At 46.1% G+C, this 19,876-nt stretch overlaps 13 non-coding genes across 13 annotated transcripts; all 13 read right to left on the bottom strand.

Moving 5' to 3' along the window:
* Positions 1-104: 104 nt before the first annotated feature.
* LOC146012583 (U2 spliceosomal RNA) lies at positions 105-295 on the bottom strand. Its single transcript, XR_014445741.1, has one exon. It is a non-coding gene; the product is annotated as a U2 spliceosomal RNA (small nuclear RNA).
* A 1,374-nt stretch (positions 296-1,669) lies between these two features.
* Positions 1,670-1,860, bottom strand: LOC146012496 (U2 spliceosomal RNA). Its single transcript, XR_014445658.1, has one exon. It is a non-coding gene; the product is annotated as a U2 spliceosomal RNA (small nuclear RNA).
* A 1,374-nt stretch (positions 1,861-3,234) lies between these two features.
* LOC146012495 (U2 spliceosomal RNA) lies at positions 3,235-3,425 on the bottom strand. Its single transcript, XR_014445657.1, has one exon. It is a non-coding gene; the product is annotated as a U2 spliceosomal RNA (small nuclear RNA).
* A 1,374-nt stretch (positions 3,426-4,799) lies between these two features.
* Positions 4,800-4,990, bottom strand: LOC146012494 (U2 spliceosomal RNA). The gene has a single exon (XR_014445656.1). It is a non-coding gene; the product is annotated as a U2 spliceosomal RNA (small nuclear RNA).
* Positions 4,991-6,364: 1,374 nt separating this feature from the next.
* Positions 6,365-6,555, bottom strand: LOC146012493 (U2 spliceosomal RNA). The gene has a single exon (XR_014445655.1). It is a non-coding gene; the product is annotated as a U2 spliceosomal RNA (small nuclear RNA).
* Positions 6,556-7,929: 1,374 nt separating this feature from the next.
* LOC146012492 (U2 spliceosomal RNA) lies at positions 7,930-8,120 on the bottom strand. Its single transcript, XR_014445654.1, has one exon. It is a non-coding gene; the product is annotated as a U2 spliceosomal RNA (small nuclear RNA).
* A 1,374-nt stretch (positions 8,121-9,494) lies between these two features.
* Positions 9,495-9,685, bottom strand: LOC146012490 (U2 spliceosomal RNA). Its single transcript, XR_014445652.1, has one exon. It is a non-coding gene; the product is annotated as a U2 spliceosomal RNA (small nuclear RNA).
* A 1,374-nt stretch (positions 9,686-11,059) lies between these two features.
* On the bottom strand, positions 11,060-11,250 carry LOC146012489 (U2 spliceosomal RNA). Its single transcript, XR_014445651.1, has one exon. It is a non-coding gene; the product is annotated as a U2 spliceosomal RNA (small nuclear RNA).
* Positions 11,251-12,624: 1,374 nt separating this feature from the next.
* LOC146012488 (U2 spliceosomal RNA) lies at positions 12,625-12,815 on the bottom strand. The gene has a single exon (XR_014445650.1). It is a non-coding gene; the product is annotated as a U2 spliceosomal RNA (small nuclear RNA).
* Positions 12,816-14,189: 1,374 nt separating this feature from the next.
* Positions 14,190-14,380, bottom strand: LOC146012487 (U2 spliceosomal RNA). Its single transcript, XR_014445649.1, has one exon. It is a non-coding gene; the product is annotated as a U2 spliceosomal RNA (small nuclear RNA).
* Positions 14,381-15,754: 1,374 nt separating this feature from the next.
* Positions 15,755-15,945, bottom strand: LOC146012486 (U2 spliceosomal RNA). The gene has a single exon (XR_014445648.1). It is a non-coding gene; the product is annotated as a U2 spliceosomal RNA (small nuclear RNA).
* A 1,374-nt stretch (positions 15,946-17,319) lies between these two features.
* Positions 17,320-17,510, bottom strand: LOC146012485 (U2 spliceosomal RNA). The gene has a single exon (XR_014445647.1). It is a non-coding gene; the product is annotated as a U2 spliceosomal RNA (small nuclear RNA).
* Positions 17,511-18,884: 1,374 nt separating this feature from the next.
* LOC146012484 (U2 spliceosomal RNA) lies at positions 18,885-19,075 on the bottom strand. The gene has a single exon (XR_014445646.1). It is a non-coding gene; the product is annotated as a U2 spliceosomal RNA (small nuclear RNA).
* Between the last annotated feature and the right edge of the window lie 801 nt (positions 19,076-19,876).

Below are 19,876 nucleotides of genomic sequence, written 5' to 3'. Positions count from 1 at the left end.
TGCATGCATTTCTAAATACAAAGTTAGTACAAAGGTGCACAAACAATTGATACTCCAAATTAAGTGCCAGGAATGGAAATAGTCTTTTTTTGGATAACAGATTAGGAAGGTGCACCTGTCCTGGAAGTACTGCAATACCAGGTCAATGCGTGGAGTGGACAGAGCAAGCTCTTCTTCCATCTCCCTGTTCTAAAAATCCATTTAATATATGGCCCCCAGATAGGGGGCGTATCAGATATTAAACTGATAAGAACAGATACTACACTTGATCTTAGCCAAAAGGCCGAGAAGCGATAACCCGAATGGGGTCCCAGTAAAGCGAGCGAACCGGAATTCGGCCACCAACACTGGTGCAGAAGAGATCAGCACCACGGACACATCTAACACACACACATCACTTCTATGTCGTTGCAGTCTGAAAGATACCTGGCTGTACGGCAGGTGTGAATAGGACTTGAAGTGCTGGACAGGGACCGGAGGACGAGTAGCCATCCAACTGATTTTGTGATTAGGTCGTCGGCGGGCGGGCAGGGTGCCTCAGCTGGGTAGGAGGCCAAATTTGCATGTGCTCCGCCCCGTCTGTTGACGTCGCGTCAACAGACACACACCCACTAGGCAGACGACCAACAGGCAAGCAGCAGCAGCCAGCTGTCTCCTCGCTCTTTGCTGCTGCATGCCTGTGTCCCTGACGAACTGCTGCTGAGTAAATCAATCAGCTAGCTGCTGCAGAGGAGAAGGAGGAATCTTGCACAATCAGGTGCAATGACGGCTTTCCTGTTTTGAGCCCATTCAGCAGCAGTAGTAGACAGTCAGATGGACAGGCATTCATGTGGCAGGACCCTTTGTGTGACATCACAATCTGCCCTCTATGACATCACAAGCTGCTCACTCGGAATCCGGCGGAACCTGACAGCCAGACAGTCACTTGGAACAGACAGGCAGACAGGACAGTCATGTGTAGGTGAGCTGGGTGGGCCAATGTTTTCTTTTATTGGCAGTTACCACCCAAATGATGGTCCGAAGAAGGTAAGTGATACTTTTTCTAAATCCCCCTCTCAATGATCATCAATTGTTGGGCTCGGCAAAAAAAAATGGAAGAGGAAAAAAAATTCCCAAAACAAAAGAGAGGAAAGAGGAAAAAAATTTCCCAAAACAAAAGAGAGAGAAAAGAGAGCGCAAAAAGAAAAGAAAAAAAATATAAGAGATCAAGAAAGAAAAAGCAAAAAAAAAACCAAGCCATTTCAAATGGAGAGGGAGGGGGGTCCAAAAATGCCATTGCTGTGATCCAGTTGATGTTTCCGTGGAAAGATCGTAGGTAAGTCACATAGTGTTTGCCTATTTTTTGGGAGGTCGCAGCGATTGATAAGTCATTTAATTTAGGCAGGCTTCCGGTCTTTTGGCTAGGCCGCATATGCTGATATCAAGTGTAGTGTCACGTAAAAATATTTAACTGCCTCGATTCCAGAAAGTACAATTCAAGGAGTCAAGAAATAGTCACAAAATGATACACTGGAGGCAGGATTTCAAAGTATTTATGCACAAGGGTTAAACCTTGAAGCAGCAAATGCATGCATTTCTAAATACAAAGTTAGTACAAAGGTGCACAAACAATTGATACTCCAAATTAAGTGCCAGGAATGGAAATAGTCTTTTTTTGGATAACAGATTAGGAAGGTGCACCGGTCCTGGAAGTACTGCAATACCAGGTCAATGCGTGGAGTGGACAGAGCAAGCTCTTCTTCCATCTCCCTGTTCTAAAAATCCATTTAATATATGGCCCCCAGATAGGGGGCGTATCAGATATTAAACTGATAAGAACAGATACTACACTTGATCTTAGCCAAAAGGCCGAGAAGCGATAACCCGAATGGGGTCCCAGCAAAGCGCGCGAACCGGAATTCGGCCACCAACACTGGTGCAGAAGAGATCAGCACCACGGACACATCTAACACACACACATCACTTCTATGTCGTTGCAGTCTGAAAGATACCTGGCTGTACGGCAGGTGTGAATAGGACTTGAAGTGCTGGACAGGGACCGGAGGACGAGTAGCCATCCAACTGATTTTGTGATTAGGTCGTCGGCGGGCGGGCAGGGTGCCTCAGCTGGGTAGGAGGCCAAATTTGCATGTGCTCCGCCCCGTCTGTTGACGTCGCGTCAACAGACACACACCCACTAGGCAGACGACCAACAGGCAAGCAGCAGCAGCCAGCTGTCTCCTCGCTCTTTGCTGCTGCATGCCTGTGTCCCTGACGAACTGCTGCTGAGTAAATCAATCAGCTAGCTGCTGCAGAGGAGAAGGAGGAATCTTGCACAATCAGGTGCAATGACGGCTTTCCTGTTTTGAGCCCATTCAGCAGCAGTAGTAGACAGTCAGATGGACAGGCATTCATGTGGCAGGACCCTTTGTGTGACATCACAATCTGCCCTCTATGACATCACAAGCTGCTCACTCGGAATCCGGCGGAACCTGACAGCCAGACAGTCACTTGGAACAGACAGGCAGACAGGACAGTCATGTGTAGGTGAGCTGGGTGGGCCAATGTTTTCTTTTATTGGCAGTTACCACCCAAATGATGGTCCGAAGAAGGTAAGTGATACTTTTTCTAAATCCCCCTCTCAATGATCATCAATTGTTGGGCTCGGCAAAAAAAAATGGAAGAGGAAAAAAAATTCCCAAAACAAAAGAGAGGAAAGAGGAAAAAAAATTCCCAAAACAAAAGAGAGAGAAAAGAGAGCGCAAAAAGAAAAGAAAAAAAATATAAGAGATCAAGAAAGAAAAAGCAAAAAAAAAACCAAGCCATTTCAAATGGAGAGGGAGGGGGGTCCAAAAATGCCATTGCTGTGATCCAGTTGATGTTTCCGTGGAAAGATCGTAGGTAAGTCACATAGTGTTTGCCTATTTTTTGGGAGGTCGCAGCGATTGATAAGTCATTTAATTTAGGCAGGCTTCCGGTCTTTTGGCTAGGCCGCATATGCTGATATCAAGTGTAGTGTCACGTAAAAATATTTAACTGCCTCGATTCCAGAAAGTACAATTCAAGGAGTCAAGAAATAGTCACAAAATGATACACTGGAGGCAGGATTTCAAAGTATTTATGCACAAGGGTTAAACCTTGAAGCAGAAAATGCATGCATTTCTAAATACAAAGTTAGTACAAAGGTGCACAAACAATTGATACTCCAAATTAAGTGCCAGGAATGGAAATAGTCTTTTTTTGGATAACAGATTAGGAAGGTGCACCGGTCCTGGAAGTACTGCAATACCAGGTCAATGCGTGGAGTGGACAGAGCAAGCTCTTCTTCCATCTCCCTGTTCTAAAAATCCATTTAATATATGGCCCCCAGATAGGGGGCGTATCAGATATTAAACTGATAAGAACAGATACTACACTTGATCTTAGCCAAAAGGCCGAGAAGCGATAACCCGAATGGGGTCCCAGCAAAGCGCGCGAACCGGAATTCGGCCACCAACACTGGTGCAGAAGAGATCAGCACCACGGACACATCTAACACACACACATCACTTCTATGTCGTTGCAGTCTGAAAGATACCTGGCTGTACGGCAGGTGTGAATAGGACTTGAAGTGCTGGACAGGGACCGGAGGACGAGTAGCCATCCAACTGATTTTGTGATTAGGTCGTCGGCGGGCGGGCAGGGTGCCTCAGCTGGGTAGGAGGCCAAATTTGCATGTGCTCCGCCCCGTCTGTTGACGTCGCGTCAACAGACACACACCCACTAGGCAGACGACCAACAGGCAAGCAGCAGCAGCCAGCTGTCTCCTCGCTCTTTGCTGCTGCATGCCTGTGTCCCTGACGAACTGCTGCTGAGTAAATCAATCAGCTAGCTGCTGCAGAGGAGAAGGAGGAATCTTGCACAATCAGGTGCAATGACGGCTTTCCTGTTTTGAGCCCATTCAGCAGCAGTAGTAGACAGTCAGATGGACAGGCATTCATGTGGCAGGACCCTTTGTGTGACATCACAATCTGCCCTCTATGACATCACAAGCTGCTCACTCGGAATCCGGCGGAACCTGACAGCCAGACAGTCACTTGGAACAGACAGGCAGACAGGACAGTCATGTGTAGGTGAGCTGGGTGGGCCAATGTTTTCTTTTATTGGCAGTTACCACCCAAATGATGGTCCGAAGAAGGTAAGTGATACTTTTTCTAAATCCCCCTCTCAATGATCATCAATTGTTGGGCTCGGCAAAAAAAAATGGAAGAGGAAAAAAAATTCCCAAAACAAAAGAGAGGAAAGAGGAAAAAAATTTCCCAAAACAAAAGAGAGAGAAAAGAGAGCGCAAAAAGAAAAGAAAAAAAATATAAGAGATCAAGAAAGAAAAAGCAAAAAAAAAACCAAGCCATTTCAAATGGAGAGGGAGGGGGGTCCAAAAATGCCATTGCTGTGATCCAGTTGATGTTTCCGTGGAAAGATCGTAGGTAAGTCACATAGTGTTTGCCTATTTTTTGGGAGGTCGCAGCGATTGATAAGTCATTTAATTTAGGCAGGCTTCCGGTCTTTTGGCTAGGCCGCATATGCTGATATCAAGTGTAGTGTCACGTAAAAATATTTAACTGCCTCGATTCCAGAAAGTACAATTCAAGGAGTCAAGAAATAGTCACAAAATGATACACTGGAGGCAGGATTTCAAAGTATTTATGCACAAGGGTTAAACCTTGAAGCAGCAAATGCATGCATTTCTAAATACAAAGTTAGTACAAAGGTGCACAAACAATTGATACTCCAAATTAAGTGCCAGGAATGGAAATAGTCTTTTTTTGGATAACAGATTAGGAAGGTGCACCGGTCCTGGAAGTACTGCAATACCAGGTCAATGCGTGGAGTGGACAGAGCAAGCTCTTCTTCCATCTCCCTGTTCTAAAAATCCATTTAATATATGGCCCCCAGATAGGGGGCGTATCAGATATTAAACTGATAAGAACAGATACTACACTTGATCTTAGCCAAAAGGCCGAGAAGCGATAACCCGAATGGGGTCCCAGCAAAGCGCGCGAACCGGAATTCGGCCACCAACACTGGTGCAGAAGAGATCAGCACCACGGACACATCTAACACACACACATCACTTCTATGTCGTTGCAGTCTGAAAGATACCTGGCTGTACGGCAGGTGTGAATAGGACTTGAAGTGCTGGACAGGGACCGGAGGACGAGTAGCCATCCAACTGATTTTGTGATTAGGTCGTCGGCGGGCGGGCAGGGTGCCTCAGCTGGGTAGGAGGCCAAATTTGCATGTGCTCCGCCCCGTCTGTTGACGTCGCGTCAACAGACACACACCCACTAGGCAGACGACCAACAGGCAAGCAGCAGCAGCCAGCTGTCTCCTCGCTCTTTGCTGCTGCATGCCTGTGTCCCTGACGAACTGCTGCTGAGTAAATCAATCAGCTAGCTGCTGCAGAGGAGAAGGAGGAATCTTGCACAATCAGGTGCAATGACGGCTTTCCTGTTTTGAGCCCATTCAGCAGCAGTAGTAGACAGTCAGATGGACAGGCATTCATGTGGCAGGACCCTTTGTGTGACATCACAATCTGCCCTCTATGACATCACAAGCTGCTCACTCGGAATCCGGCGGAACCTGACAGCCAGACAGTCACTTGGAACAGACAGGCAGACAGGACAGTCATGTGTAGGTGAGCTGGGTGGGCCAATGTTTTCTTTTATTGGCAGTTACCACCCAAATGATGGTCCGAAGAAGGTAAGTGATACTTTTTCTAAATCCCCCTCTCAATGATCATCAATTGTTGGGCTCGGCAAAAAAAAATGGAAGAGGAAAAAAAATTCCCAAAACAAAAGAGAGGAAAGAGGAAAAAAATTTCCCAAAACAAAAGAGAGAGAAAAGAGAGCGCAAAAAGAAAAGAAAAAAAATATAAGAGATCAAGAAAGAAAAAGCAAAAAAAAAACCAAGCCATTTCAAATGGAGAGGGAGGGGGGTCCAAAAATGCCATTGCTGTGATCCAGTTGATGTTTCCGTGGAAAGATCGTAGGTAAGTCACATAGTGTTTGCCTATTTTTTGGGAGGTCGCAGCGATTGATAAGTCATTTAATTTAGGCAGGCTTCCGGTCTTTTGGCTAGGCCGCATATGCTGATATCAAGTGTAGTGTCACGTAAAAATATTTAACTGCCTCGATTCCAGAAAGTACAATTCAAGGAGTCAAGAAATAGTCACAAAATGATACACTGGAGGCAGGATTTCAAAGTATTTATGCACAAGGGTTAAACCTTGAAGCAGCAAATGCATGCATTTCTAAATACAAAGTTAGTACAAAGGTGCACAAACAATTGATACTCCAAATTAAGTGCCAGGAATGGAAATAGTCTTTTTTTGGATAACAGATTAGGAAGGTGCACCGGTCCTGGAAGTACTGCAATACCAGGTCAATGCGTGGAGTGGACAGAGCAAGCTCTTCTTCCATCTCCCTGTTCTAAAAATCCATTTAATATATGGCCCCCAGATAGGGGGCGTATCAGATATTAAACTGATAAGAACAGATACTACACTTGATCTTAGCCAAAAGGCCGAGAAGCGATAACCCGAATGGGGTCCCAGCAAAGCGCGCGAACCGGAATTCGGCCACCAACACTGGTGCAGAAGAGATCAGCACCACGGACACATCTAACACACACACATCACTTCTATGTCGTTGCAGTCTGAAAGATACCTGGCTGTACGGCAGGTGTGAATAGGACTTGAAGTGCTGGACAGGGACCGGAGGACGAGTAGCCATCCAACTGATTTTGTGATTAGGTCGTCGGCGGGCGGGCAGGGTGCCTCAGCTGGGTAGGAGGCCAAATTTGCATGTGCTCCGCCCCGTCTGTTGACGTCGCGTCAACAGACACACACCCACTAGGCAGACGACCAACAGGCAAGCAGCAGCAGCCAGCTGTCTCCTCGCTCTTTGCTGCTGCATGCCTGTGTCCCTGACGAACTGCTGCTGAGTAAATCAATCAGCTAGCTGCTGCAGAGGAGAAGGAGGAATCTTGCACAATCAGGTGCAATGACGGCTTTCCTGTTTTGAGCCCATTCAGCAGCAGTAGTAGACAGTCAGATGGACAGGCATTCATGTGGCAGGACCCTTTGTGTGACATCACAATCTGCCCTCTATGACATCACAAGCTGCTCACTCGGAATCCGGCGGAACCTGACAGCCAGACAGTCACTTGGAACAGACAGGCAGACAGGACAGTCATGTGTAGGTGAGCTGGGTGGGCCAATGTTTTCTTTTATTGGCAGTTACCACCCAAATGATGGTCCGAAGAAGGTAAGTGATACTTTTTCTAAATCCCCCTCTCAATGATCATCAATTGTTGGGCTCGGCAAAAAAAAATGGAAGAGGAAAAAAAATTCCCAAAACAAAAGAGAGGAAAGAGGAAAAAAATTTCCCAAAACAAAAGAGAGAGAAAAGAGAGCGCAAAAAGAAAAGAAAAAAAATATAAGAGATCAAGAAAGAAAAAGCAAAAAAAAAACCAAGCCATTTCAAATGGAGAGGGAGGGGGGTCCAAAAATGCCATTGCTGTGATCCAGTTGATGTTTCCGTGGAAAGATCGTAGGTAAGTCACATAGTGTTTGCCTATTTTTTGGGAGGTCGCAGCGATTGATAAGTCATTTAATTTAGGCAGGCTTCCGGTCTTTTGGCTAGGCCGCATATGCTGATATCAAGTGTAGTGTCACGTAAAAATATTTAACTGCCTCGATTCCAGAAAGTACAATTCAAGGAGTCAAGAAATAGTCACAAAATGATACACTGGAGGCAGGATTTCAAAGTATTTATGCACAAGGGTTAAACCTTGAAGCAGCAAATGCATGCATTTCTAAATACAAAGTTAGTACAAAGGTGCACAAACAATTGATACTCCAAATTAAGTGCCAGGAATGGAAATAGTCTTTTTTTGGATAACAGATTAGGAAGGTGCACCGGTCCTGGAAGTACTGCAATACCAGGTCAATGCGTGGAGTGGACAGAGCAAGCTCTTCTTCCATCTCCCTGTTCTAAAAATCCATTTAATATATGGCCCCCAGATAGGGGGCGTATCAGATATTAAACTGATAAGAACAGATACTACACTTGATCTTAGCCAAAAGGCCGAGAAGCGATAACCCGAATGGGGTCCCAGCAAAGCGCGCGAACCGGAATTCGGCCACCAACACTGGTGCAGAAGAGATCAGCACCACGGACACATCTAACACACACACATCACTTCTATGTCGTTGCAGTCTGAAAGATACCTGGCTGTACGGCAGGTGTGAATAGGACTTGAAGTGCTGGACAGGGACCGGAGGACGAGTAGCCATCCAACTGATTTTGTGATTAGGTCGTCGGCGGGCGGGCAGGGTGCCTCAGCTGGGTAGGAGGCCAAATTTGCATGTGCTCCGCCCCGTCTGTTGACGTCGCGTCAACAGACACACACCCACTAGGCAGACGACCAACAGGCAAGCAGCAGCAGCCAGCTGTCTCCTCGCTCTTTGCTGCTGCATGCCTGTGTCCCTGACGAACTGCTGCTGAGTAAATCAATCAGCTAGCTGCTGCAGAGGAGAAGGAGGAATCTTGCACAATCAGGTGCAATGACGGCTTTCCTGTTTTGAGCCCATTCAGCAGCAGTAGTAGACAGTCAGATGGACAGGCATTCATGTGGCAGGACCCTTTGTGTGACATCACAATCTGCCCTCTATGACATCACAAGCTGCTCACTCGGAATCCGGCGGAACCTGACAGCCAGACAGTCACTTGGAACAGACAGGCAGACAGGACAGTCATGTGTAGGTGAGCTGGGTGGGCCAATGTTTTCTTTTATTGGCAGTTACCACCCAAATGATGGTCCGAAGAAGGTAAGTGATACTTTTTCTAAATCCCCCTCTCAATGATCATCAATTGTTGGGCTCGGCAAAAAAAAATGGAAGAGGAAAAAAAATTCCCAAAACAAAAGAGAGGAAAGAGGAAAAAAATTTCCCAAAACAAAAGAGAGAGAAAAGAGAGCGCAAAAAGAAAAGAAAAAAAATATAAGAGATCAAGAAAGAAAAAGCAAAAAAAAAACCAAGCCATTTCAAATGGAGAGGGAGGGGGGTCCAAAAATGCCATTGCTGTGATCCAGTTGATGTTTCCGTGGAAAGATCGTAGGTAAGTCACATAGTGTTTGCCTATTTTTTGGGAGGTCGCAGCGATTGATAAGTCATTTAATTTAGGCAGGCTTCCGGTCTTTTGGCTAGGCCGCATATGCTGATATCAAGTGTAGTGTCACGTAAAAATATTTAACTGCCTCGATTCCAGAAAGTACAATTCAAGGAGTCAAGAAATAGTCACAAAATGATACACTGGAGGCAGGATTTCAAAGTATTTATGCACAAGGGTTAAACCTTGAAGCAGCAAATGCATGCATTTCTAAATACAAAGTTAGTACAAAGGTGCACAAACAATTGATACTCCAAATTAAGTGCCAGGAATGGAAATAGTCTTTTTTTGGATAACAGATTAGGAAGGTGCACCGGTCCTGGAAGTACTGCAATACCAGGTCAATGCGTGGAGTGGACAGAGCAAGCTCTTCTTCCATCTCCCTGTTCTAAAAATCCATTTAATATATGGCCCCCAGATAGGGGGCGTATCAGATATTAAACTGATAAGAACAGATACTACACTTGATCTTAGCCAAAAGGCCGAGAAGCGATAACCCGAATGGGGTCCCAGCAAAGCGCGCGAACCGGAATTCGGCCACCAACACTGGTGCAGAAGAGATCAGCACCACGGACACATCTAACACACACACATCACTTCTATGTCGTTGCAGTCTGAAAGATACCTGGCTGTACGGCAGGTGTGAATAGGACTTGAAGTGCTGGACAGGGACCGGAGGACGAGTAGCCATCCAACTGATTTTGTGATTAGGTCGTCGGCGGGCGGGCAGGGTGCCTCAGCTGGGTAGGAGGCCAAATTTGCATGTGCTCCGCCCCGTCTGTTGACGTCGCGTCAACAGACACACACCCACTAGGCAGACGACCAACAGGCAAGCAGCAGCAGCCAGCTGTCTCCTCGCTCTTTGCTGCTGCATGCCTGTGTCCCTGACGAACTGCTGCTGAGTAAATCAATCAGCTAGCTGCTGCAGAGGAGAAGGAGGAATCTTGCACAATCAGGTGCAATGACGGCTTTCCTGTTTTGAGCCCATTCAGCAGCAGTAGTAGACAGTCAGATGGACAGGCATTCATGTGGCAGGACCCTTTGTGTGACATCACAATCTGCCCTCTATGACATCACAAGCTGCTCACTCGGAATCCGGCGGAACCTGACAGCCAGACAGTCACTTGGAACAGACAGGCAGACAGGACAGTCATGTGTAGGTGAGCTGGGTGGGCCAATGTTTTCTTTTATTGGCAGTTACCACCCAAATGATGGTCCGAAGAAGGTAAGTGATACTTTTTCTAAATCCCCCTCTCAATGATCATCAATTGTTGGGCTCGGCAAAAAAAAATGGAAGAGGAAAAAAAATTCCCAAAACAAAAGAGAGGAAAGAGGAAAAAAATTTCCCAAAACAAAAGAGAGAGAAAAGAGAGCGCAAAAAGAAAAGAAAAAAAATATAAGAGATCAAGAAAGAAAAAGCAAAAAAAAAACCAAGCCATTTCAAATGGAGAGGGAGGGGGGTCCAAAAATGCCATTGCTGTGATCCAGTTGATGTTTCCGTGGAAAGATCGTAGGTAAGTCACATAGTGTTTGCCTATTTTTTGGGAGGTCGCAGCGATTGATAAGTCATTTAATTTAGGCAGGCTTCCGGTCTTTTGGCTAGGCCGCATATGCTGATATCAAGTGTAGTGTCACGTAAAAATATTTAACTGCCTCGATTCCAGAAAGTACAATTCAAGGAGTCAAGAAATAGTCACAAAATGATACACTGGAGACAGGATTTCAAAGTATTTATGCACAAGGGTTAAACCTTGAAGCAGCAAATGCATGCATTTCTAAATACAAAGTTAGTACAAAGGTGCACAAACAATTGATACTCCAAATTAAGTGCCAGGAATGGAAATAGTCTTTTTTTGGATAACAGATTAGGAAGGTGCACCGGTCCTGGAAGTACTGCAATACCAGGTCAATGCGTGGAGTGGACAGAGCAAGCTCTTCTTCCATCTCCCTGTTCTAAAAATCCATTTAATATATGGCCCCCAGATAGGGGGCGTATCAGATATTAAACTGATAAGAACAGATACTACACTTGATCTTAGCCAAAAGGCCGAGAAGCGATAACCCGAATGGGGTCCCAGCAAAGCGCGCGAACCGGAATTCGGCCACCAACACTGGTGCAGAAGAGATCAGCACCACGGACACATCTAACACACACACATCACTTCTATGTCGTTGCAGTCTGAAAGATACCTGGCTGTACGGCAGGTGTGAATAGGACTTGAAGTGCTGGACAGGGACCGGAGGACGAGTAGCCATCCAACTGATTTTGTGATTAGGTCGTCGGCGGGCGGGCAGGGTGCCTCAGCTGGGTAGGAGGCCAAATTTGCATGTGCTCCGCCCCGTCTGTTGACGTCGCGTCAACAGACACACACCCACTAGGCAGACGACCAACAGGCAAGCAGCAGCAGCCAGCTGTCTCCTCGCTCTTTGCTGCTGCATGCCTGTGTCCCTGACGAACTGCTGCTGAGTAAATCAATCAGCTAGCTGCTGCAGAGGAGAAGGAGGAATCTTGCACAATCAGGTGCAATGACGGCTTTCCTGTTTTGAGCCCATTCAGCAGCAGTAGTAGACAGTCAGATGGACAGGCATTCATGTGGCAGGACCCTTTGTGTGACATCACAATCTGCCCTCTATGACATCACAAGCTGCTCACTCGGAATCCGGCGGAACCTGACAGCCAGACAGTCACTTGGAACAGACAGGCAGACAGGACAGTCATGTGTAGGTGAGCTGGGTGGGCCAATGTTTTCTTTTATTGGCAGTTACCACCCAAATGATGGTCCGAAGAAGGTAAGTGATACTTTTTCTAAATCCCCCTCTCAATGATCATCAATTGTTGGGCTCGGCAAAAAAAAATGGAAGAGGAAAAAAAATTCCCAAAACAAAAGAGAGGAAAGAGGAAAAAAATTTCCCAAAACAAAAGAGAGAGAAAAGAGAGCGCAAAAAGAAAAGAAAAAAAATATAAGAGATCAAGAAAGAAAAAGCAAAAAAAAAACCAAGCCATTTCAAATGGAGAGGGAGGGGGGTCCAAAAATGCCATTGCTGTGATCCAGTTGATGTTTCCGTGGAAAGATCGTAGGTAAGTCACATAGTGTTTGCCTATTTTTTGGGAGGTCGCAGCGATTGATAAGTCATTTAATTTAGGCAGGCTTCCGGTCTTTTGGCTAGGCCGCATATGCTGATATCAAGTGTAGTGTCACGTAAAAATATTTAACTGCCTCGATTCCAGAAAGTACAATTCAAGGAGTCAAGAAATAGTCACAAAATGATACACTGGAGGCAGGATTTCAAAGTATTTATGCACAAGGGTTAAACCTTGAAGCAGCAAATGCATGCATTTCTAAATACAAAGTTAGTACAAAGGTGCACAAACAATTGATACTCCAAATTAAGTGCCAGGAATGGAAATAGTCTTTTTTTGGATAACAGATTAGGAAGGTGCACCGGTCCTGGAAGTACTGCAATACCAGGTCAATGCGTGGAGTGGACAGAGCAAGCTCTTCTTCCATCTCCCTGTTCTAAAAATCCATTTAATATATGGCCCCCAGATAGGGGGCGTATCAGATATTAAACTGATAAGAACAGATACTACACTTGATCTTAGCCAAAAGGCCGAGAAGCGATAACCCGAATGGGGTCCCAGCAAAGCGCGCGAACCGGAATTCGGCCACCAACACTGGTGCAGAAGAGATCAGCACCACGGACACATCTAACACACACACATCACTTCTATGTCGTTGCAGTCTGAAAGATACCTGGCTGTACGGCAGGTGTGAATAGGACTTGAAGTGCTGGACAGGGACCGGAGGACGAGTAGCCATCCAACTGATTTTGTGATTAGGTCGTCGGCGGGCGGGCAGGGTGCCTCAGCTGGGTAGGAGGCCAAATTTGCATGTGCTCCGCCCCGTCTGTTGACGTCGCGTCAACAGACACACACCCACTAGGCAGACGACCAACAGGCAAGCAGCAGCAGCCAGCTGTCTCCTCGCTCTTTGCTGCTGCATGCCTGTGTCCCTGACGAACTGCTGCTGAGTAAATCAATCAGCTAGCTGCTGCAGAGGAGAAGGAGGAATCTTGCACAATCAGGTGCAATGACGGCTTTCCTGTTTTGAGCCCATTCAGCAGCAGTAGTAGACAGTCAGATGGACAGGCATTCATGTGGCAGGACCCTTTGTGTGACATCACAATCTGCCCTCTATGACATCACAAGCTGCTCACTCGGAATCCGGCGGAACCTGACAGCCAGACAGTCACTTGGAACAGACAGGCAGACAGGACAGTCATGTGTAGGTGAGCTGGGTGGGCCAATGTTTTCTTTTATTGGCAGTTACCACCCAAATGATGGTCCGAAGAAGGTAAGTGATACTTTTTCTAAATCCCCCTCTCAATGATCATCAATTGTTGGGCTCGGCAAAAAAAAATGGAAGAGGAAAAAAAATTCCCAAAACAAAAGAGAGGAAAGAGGAAAAAAATTTCCCAAAACAAAAGAGAGAGAAAAGAGAGCGCAAAAAGAAAAGAAAAAAAATATAAGAGATCAAGAAAGAAAAAGCAAAAAAAAAACCAAGCCATTTCAAATGGAGAGGGAGGGGGGTCCAAAAATGCCATTGCTGTGATCCAGTTGATGTTTCCGTGGAAAGATCGTAGGTAAGTCACATAGTGTTTGCCTATTTTTTGGGAGGTCGCAGCGATTGATAAGTCATTTAATTTAGGCAGGCTTCCGGTCTTTTGGCTAGGCCGCATATGCTGATATCAAGTGTAGTGTCACGTAAAAATATTTAACTGCCTCGATTCCAGAAAGTACAATTCAAGGAGTCAAGAAATAGTCACAAAATGATACACTGGAGGCAGGATTTCAAAGTATTTATGCACAAGGGTTAAACCTTGAAGCAGCAAATGCATGCATTTCTAAATACAAAGTTAGTACAAAGGTGCACAAACAATTGATACTCCAAATTAAGTGCCAGGAATGGAAATAGTCTTTTTTTGGATAACAGATTAGGAAGGTGCACCGGTCCTGGAAGTACTGCAATACCAGGTCAATGCGTGGAGTGGACAGAGCAAGCTCTTCTTCCATCTCCCTGTTCTAAAAATCCATTTAATATATGGCCCCCAGATAGGGGGCGTATCAGATATTAAACTGATAAGAACAGATACTACACTTGATCTTAGCCAAAAGGCCGAGAAGCGATAACCCGAATGGGGTCCCAGCAAAGCGTGCGAACCGGAATTCGGCCACCAACACTGGTGCAGAAGAGATCAGCACCACGGACACATCTAACACACACACATCACTTCTATGTCGTTGCAGTCTGAAAGATACCTGGCTGTACGGCAGGTGTGAATAGGACTTGAAGTGCTGGACAGGGACCGGAGGACGAGTAGCCATCCAACTGATTTTGTGATTAGGTCGTCGGCGGGCGGGCAGGGTGCCTCAGCTGGGTAGGAGGCCAAATTTGCATGTGCTCCGCCCCGTCTGTTGACGTCGCGTCAACAGACACACACCCACTAGGCAGACGACCAACAGGCAAGCAGCAGCAGCCAGCTGTCTCCTCGCTCTTTGCTGCTGCATGCCTGTGTCCCTGACGAACTGCTGCTGAGTAAATCAATCAGCTAGCTGCTGCAGAGGAGAAGGAGGAATCTTGCACAATCAGGTGCAATGACGGCTTTCCTGTTTTGAGCCCATTCAGCAGCAGTAGTAGACAGTCAGATGGACAGGCATTCATGTGGCAGGACCCTTTGTGTGACATCACAATCTGCCCTCTATGACATCACAAGCTGCTCACTCGGAATCCGGCGGAACCTGACAGCCAGACAGTCACTTGGAACAGACAGGCAGACAGGACAGTCATGTGTAGGTGAGCTGGGTGGGCCAATGTTTTCTTTTATTGGCAGTTACCACCCAAATGATGGTCCGAAGAAGGTAAGTGATACTTTTTCTTAATCCCCCTCTCAATGATCATCAATTGTTGGGCTCGGCAAAAAAAAATGGAAGAGGAAAAAAAATTCCCAAAACAAAAGAGAGGAAAGAGGAAAAAAAATTCCCAAAACAAAAGAGAGAGAAAAGAGAGCGCAAAAAGAAAAGAAAAAAAATATAAGAGATCAAGAAAGAAAAAGCAAAAAAAAAAGCAAGCCATTTCAAATGGAGAGGGAGGGGGGTCCAAAAATGCCATTGCTGTGATCCAGTTGATGTTTCCGTGGAAAGATCGTAGGTAAGTCACATAGTGTTTGCCTATTTTTTGGGAGGTCGCAGCGATTGATAAGTCATTTAATTTAGGCAGGCTTCCGGTCTTTTGGCTAGGCCGCATATGCTGATATCAAGTGTAGTGTCACGTAAAAATATTTAACTGCCTCGATTCCAGAAAGTACAATTCAAGGAGTCAAGAAATAGTCACAAAATGATACACTGGAGGCAGGATTTCAAAGTATTTATGCACAAGGGTTAAACCTTGAAGCAGCAAATGCATGCATTTCTAAATACAAAGTTAGTACAAAGGTGCACAAACAATTGATACTCCAAATTAAGTGCCAGGAATGGAAATAGTCTTTTTTTGGATAACAGATTAGGAAGGTGCACCGGTCCTGGAAGTACTGCAATACCAGGTCAATGCGTGGAGTGGACAGAGCAAGCTCTTCTTCCATCTCCCTGTTCTAAAAATCCATTTAATATATGGCCCCCAGATAGGGGGCGTATCAGATATTAAACTGATAAGAACAGATACTACACTTGATCTTAGCCAAAAGGCCGAGAAGCGATAACCCGAATGGGGTCCCAGCAAAGCGCGCGAACCAGAATTCGGCCACCAACACTGGTGCAGAAGAGATCAGCACCACGGACACATCTAACACACACACATCACTTCTATGTCGTTGCAGTCTGAAAGATACCTGGCTGTACGGCAGGTGTGAATAGGACTTGAAGTGCTGGACAGGGACCGGAGGACGAGTAGCCATCCAACTGATTTTGTGATTAGGTCGTCGGCGGGCGGGCAGGGTGCCTCAGCTGGGTAGGAGGCCAAATTTGCATGTGCTCCGCCCCGTCTGTTGACGTCGCGTCAACAGACACACACCCACTAGGCAGACGACCAACAGGCAAGCAGCAGCAGCCAGCTGTCTCCTCGCTCTTTGCTGCTGCATGCCTGTGTCCCTGACGAACTGCTGCTGAGTAAATCAATCAGCTAGCTGCTGCAGAGGAGAAGGAGGAATCTTGCACAATCAGGTGCAATGACGGCTTTCCTGTTTTGAGCCCATTCAGCAGCAGTAGTAGACAGTCAGATGGACAGGCATTCATGTGGCAGGACCCTTTGTGTGACATCACAATCTGCCCTCTATGACATCACAAGCTGCTCACTCGGAATCCGGCGGAACCTGACAGCCAGACAGTCACTTGGAACAGACAGGCAGACAGGACAGTCATGTGTAGGTGAGCTGGGTGGGCCAATGTTTTCTTTTATTGGCAGTTACCACCCAAATGATGGTCCGAAGAAGGTAAGTGATACTTTTTCTAAATCCCCCTCTCAATGATCATCAATTGTTGGGCTCGGCAAAAAAAAATGGAAGAGGAAAAAAAATTCCCAAAACAAAAGAGAGGAAAGAGGAAAAAAATTTCCCAAAACAAAAGAGAGAGAAAAGAGAGCGCAAAAAGAAAAGAAAAAAAATATAAGAGATCAAGAAAGAAAAAGCAAAAAAAAAACCAAGCCATTTCAAATGGAGAGGGAGGGGGGTCCAAAAATGCCATTGCTGTGATCCAGTTGATGTTTCCGTGGAAAGATCGTAGGTAAGTCACATAGTGTTTGCCTATTTTTTGGGAGGTCGCAGCGATTGATAAGTCATTTAATTTAGGCAGGCTTCCGGTCTTTTGGCTAGGCCGCATATGCTGATATCAAGTGTAGTGTCACGTAAAAATATTTAACTGCCTCGATTCCAGAAAGTACAATTCAAGGAGTCAAGAAATAGTCACAAAATGATACACTGGAGGCAGGATTTCAAAGTATTTATGCACAAGGGTTAAACCTTGAAGCAGCAAATGCATGCATTTCTAAATACAAAGTTAGTACAAAGGTGCACAAACAATTGATACTCCAAATTAAGTGCCAGGAATGGAAATAGTCTTTTTTTGGATAACAGATTAGGAAGGTGCACCGGTCCTGGAAGTACTGCAATACCAGGTCAATGCGTGGAGTGGACAGAGCAAGCTCTTCTTCCATCTCCCTGTTCTAAAAATCCATTTAATATATGGCCCCCAGATAGGGGGCGTATCAGATATTAAACTGATAAGAACAGATACTACACTTGATCTTAGCCAAAAGGCCGAGAAGCGATAACCCGAATGGGGTCCCAGCAAAGCGCGCGAACCGGAATTCGGCCACCAACACTGGTGCAGAAGAGATCAGCACCACGGACACATCTAACACACACACATCACTTCTATGTCGTTGCAGTCTGAAAGATACCTGGCTGTACGGCAGGTGTGAATAGGACTTGAAGTGCTGGACAGGGACCGGAGGACGAGTAGCCATCCAACTGATTTTGTGATTAGGTCGTCGGCGGGCGGGCAGGGTGCCTCAGCTGGGTAGGAGGCCAAATTTGCATGTGCTCCGCCCCGTCTGTTGACGTCGCGTCAACAGACACACACCCACTAGGCAGACGACCAACAGGCAAGCAGCAGCAGCCAGCTGTCTCCTCGCTCTTTGCTGCTGCATGCCTGTGTCCCTGACGAACTGCTGCTGAGTAAATCAATCAGCTAGCTGCTGCAGAGGAGAAGGAGGAATCTTGCACAATCAGGTGCAATGACGGCTTTCCTGTTTTGAGCCCATTCAGCAGCAGTAGTAGACAGTCAGATGGACAGGCATTCATGTGGCAGGACCCTTTGTGTGACATCACAATCTGCCCTCTATGACATCACAAGCTGCTCACTCGGAATCCGGCGGAACCTGACAGCCAGACAGTCACTTGGAACAGACAGGCAGACAGGACAGTCATGTGTAGGTGAGCTGGGTGGGCCAATGTTTTCTTTTATTGGCAGTTACCACCCAAATGATGGTCCGAAGAAGGTAAGTGATACTTTTTCTAAATCCCCCTCTCAATGATCATCAATTGTTGGGCTCGGCAAAAAAAAATGGAAGAGGAAAAAAAATTCCCAAAACAAAAGAGAGGAAAGAGGAAAAAAATTTCCCAAAACAAAAGAGAGAGAAAAGAGAGCGCAAAAAGAAAAGAAAAAAAATATAAGAGATCAAGAAAGAAAAAGCAAAAAAAAAACCAAGCCATTTCAAATGGAGAGGGAGGGGGGTCCAAAAATGCCATTGCTGTGATCCAGTTGATGTTTCCGTGGAAAGATCGTAGGTAAGTCACATAGTGTTTGCCTATTTTTTGGGAGGTCGCAGCGATTGATAAGTCATTTAATTTAGGCAGGCTTCCGGTCTTTTGGCTAGGCCGCATATGCTGATATCAAGTGTAGTGTCACGTAAAAATATTTAACTGCCTCGATTCCAGAAAGTACAATTCAAGGAGTCAAGAAATAGTCACAAAATGATACACTGGAGGCAGGATTTCAAAGTATTTATGCACAAGGGTTAAACCTTGAAGCAGCAAATGCATGCATTTCTAAATACAAAGTTAGTACAAAGGTGCACAAACAATTGATACTCCAAATTAAGTGCCAGGAATGGAAATAGTCTTTTTTTGGATAACAGATTAGGAAGGTGCACCGGTCCTGGAAGTACTGCAATACCAGGTCAATGCGTGGAGTGGACAGAGCAAGCTCTTCTTCCATCTCCCTGTTCTAAAAATCCATTTAATATATGGCCCCCAGATAGGGGGCGTATCAGATATTAAACTGATAAGAACAGATACTACACTTGATCTTAGCCAAAAGGCCGAGAAGCGATAACCCGAATGGGGTCCCAGCAAAGCGCGCGAACCGGAATTCGGCCACCAACACTGGTGCAGAAGAGATCAGCACCACGGACACATCTAACACACACACATCACTTCTATGTCGTTGCAGTCTGAAAGATACCTGGCTGTACGGCAGGTGTGAATAGGACTTGAAGTGCTGGACAGGGACCGGAGGACGAGTAGCCATCCAACTGATTTTGTGATTAGGTCGTCGGCGGGCGGGCAGGGTGCCTCAGCTGGGTAGGAGGCCAAATTTGCATGTGCTCCGCCCCGTCTGTTGACGTCGCGTCAACAGACACACACCCACTAGGCAGACGACCAACAGGCAAGCAGCAGCAGCCAGCTGTCTCCTCGCTCTTTGCTGCTGCATGCCTGTGTCCCTGACGAACTGCTGCTGAGTAAATCAATCAGCTAGCTGCTGCAGAGGAGAAGGAGGAATCTTGCACAATCAGGTGCAATGACGGCTTTCCTGTTTTGAGCCCATTCAGCAGCAGTAGTAGACAGTCAGATGGACAGGCATTCATGTGGCAGGACCCTTTGTGTGACATCACAATCTGCCCTCTATGACATCACAAGCTGCTCACTCGGAATCCGGCGGAACCTGACAGCCAGACAGTCACTTGGAACAGACAGGCAGACAGGACAGTCATGTGTAGGTGAGCTGGGTGGGCCAATGTTTTCTTTTATTGGCAGTTACCACCCAAATGATGGTCCGAAGAAGGTAAGTGATACTTTTTCTAAATCCCCCTCTCAATGATCATCAATTGTTGGGCTCGGCAAAAAAAAATGGA

This window comes from Crinia signifera, chromosome 6 (genome assembly GCF_055691185.1).
Source record: "Crinia signifera chromosome 6, ASM5569118v1, whole genome shotgun sequence".
Lineage (NCBI taxonomy): Eukaryota > Metazoa > Chordata > Amphibia > Anura > Myobatrachidae > Crinia > Crinia signifera.
The sequence above is the reverse complement of the archived record's forward strand: the minus strand, read 5'-3'. Positions and strand labels throughout refer to the sequence as shown.